The sequence below is a fragment of the Arachis duranensis genome, chromosome 3, assembly GCF_000817695.3.
Source record: "Arachis duranensis cultivar V14167 chromosome 3, aradu.V14167.gnm2.J7QH, whole genome shotgun sequence".
Classification (NCBI taxonomy): Eukaryota; Viridiplantae; Streptophyta; class Magnoliopsida; order Fabales; family Fabaceae; genus Arachis; species Arachis duranensis.
Genome location: NC_029774.3, coordinates 14,482,902 through 14,484,070, shown reverse-complemented (window position 1 = coordinate 14,484,070; position 1,169 = coordinate 14,482,902).

Sequence of the window (1,169 nt, the reverse complement as noted above, 5' to 3'; positions counted from 1 at the left end):
ATGATGGGCTTGTCCTCATCAATAGGGATGTCTCCCTCTATGTCAACTCCAACTGAATAACAGAGGTGACAAATGAGATGAGGAAAGGCTAACCTTGCCAAGGTAGAGGACTTGTCCACCACCTTATAGAGTTCTTGAGCTATAACCTCATGAACTTCTATTTCTTCTCCAATCATGATGCTATGAATCGTGATAGCCCGGTCTATAGTAACTTCGGACTGGTTGCTAGTGGGAATGATTGAGCGTTGGATGAACTCTAACCATCCTCTAGCCACGGGCTTGAGGTCATGCCTTCTCAATTGAACCGGCTTCCCTCTTGAATCTCTCTTCCATTGGGCGCCCTCTTCACATATGATTGTGAGGACTTGGTCCAACCTTTGATCAAAGTTGACCCTTCTAGTGTAAGGGTGTTCATCTCGTTGCATCATGGGCAAGTTGAATGCCAACCTTACATTTTCCAGGCTAAAATCTAAGTATTTCCCCCGAACCATAGTAAGCCAATTCTTTGGATCTGGGTTCACACTTTGATCATGGTTCTTGGTGATTCATGCATTGGCATAGAACTCTTGAACCATTAAGATTCCGACTTGTTGAATGGGGTTGGTAAGAACTTTCCAACCTCTTCTTCGGATCTCGTGTCGGATCTCCGGATATTCACTCTTTTTGAGTTTGAAAGGGACCTCGGGGATCACTTTCTTCAAGGCCACAACTTCATAGAAGTGGTCTTGATGCACCCTTGAGATGAATATCTCCATCTCCCATGACTCGGAGGTGGAAGCTTTTGCCTTCCCTTTCCTCTTTCTAGAGGTTTTTCCGGCCTTGGATGCCATAAATGGTTATGGAAAAACAAAAAGCAATACTTTTACCACACCAAACTTAAAAGGTTGCTCGTCCTCGAGCAAAAGAAGAAAGAAGAGAGTAGAAGAAGAAGAAATGAAGGAGATGGAGGAGGCTTTGTGGTTCGGCCAAAAAGGGAGAAGTAGTGTTTAGGTTGTGTGAAAATGAAGGAGTGAAGAGGGGTTTATATAGGGGTGAAGAGAGGGTTATGGTTCGGTTATGGGAGGGTGGGTTTGGGTGGGGAAGTGGTTTGAATTTGAATGGTGAGGTAGGTGGGGTTTTATGAAGGATGAATGTGAGTGGTGAAGAGAAAGATGGGATTTGATAGGTGA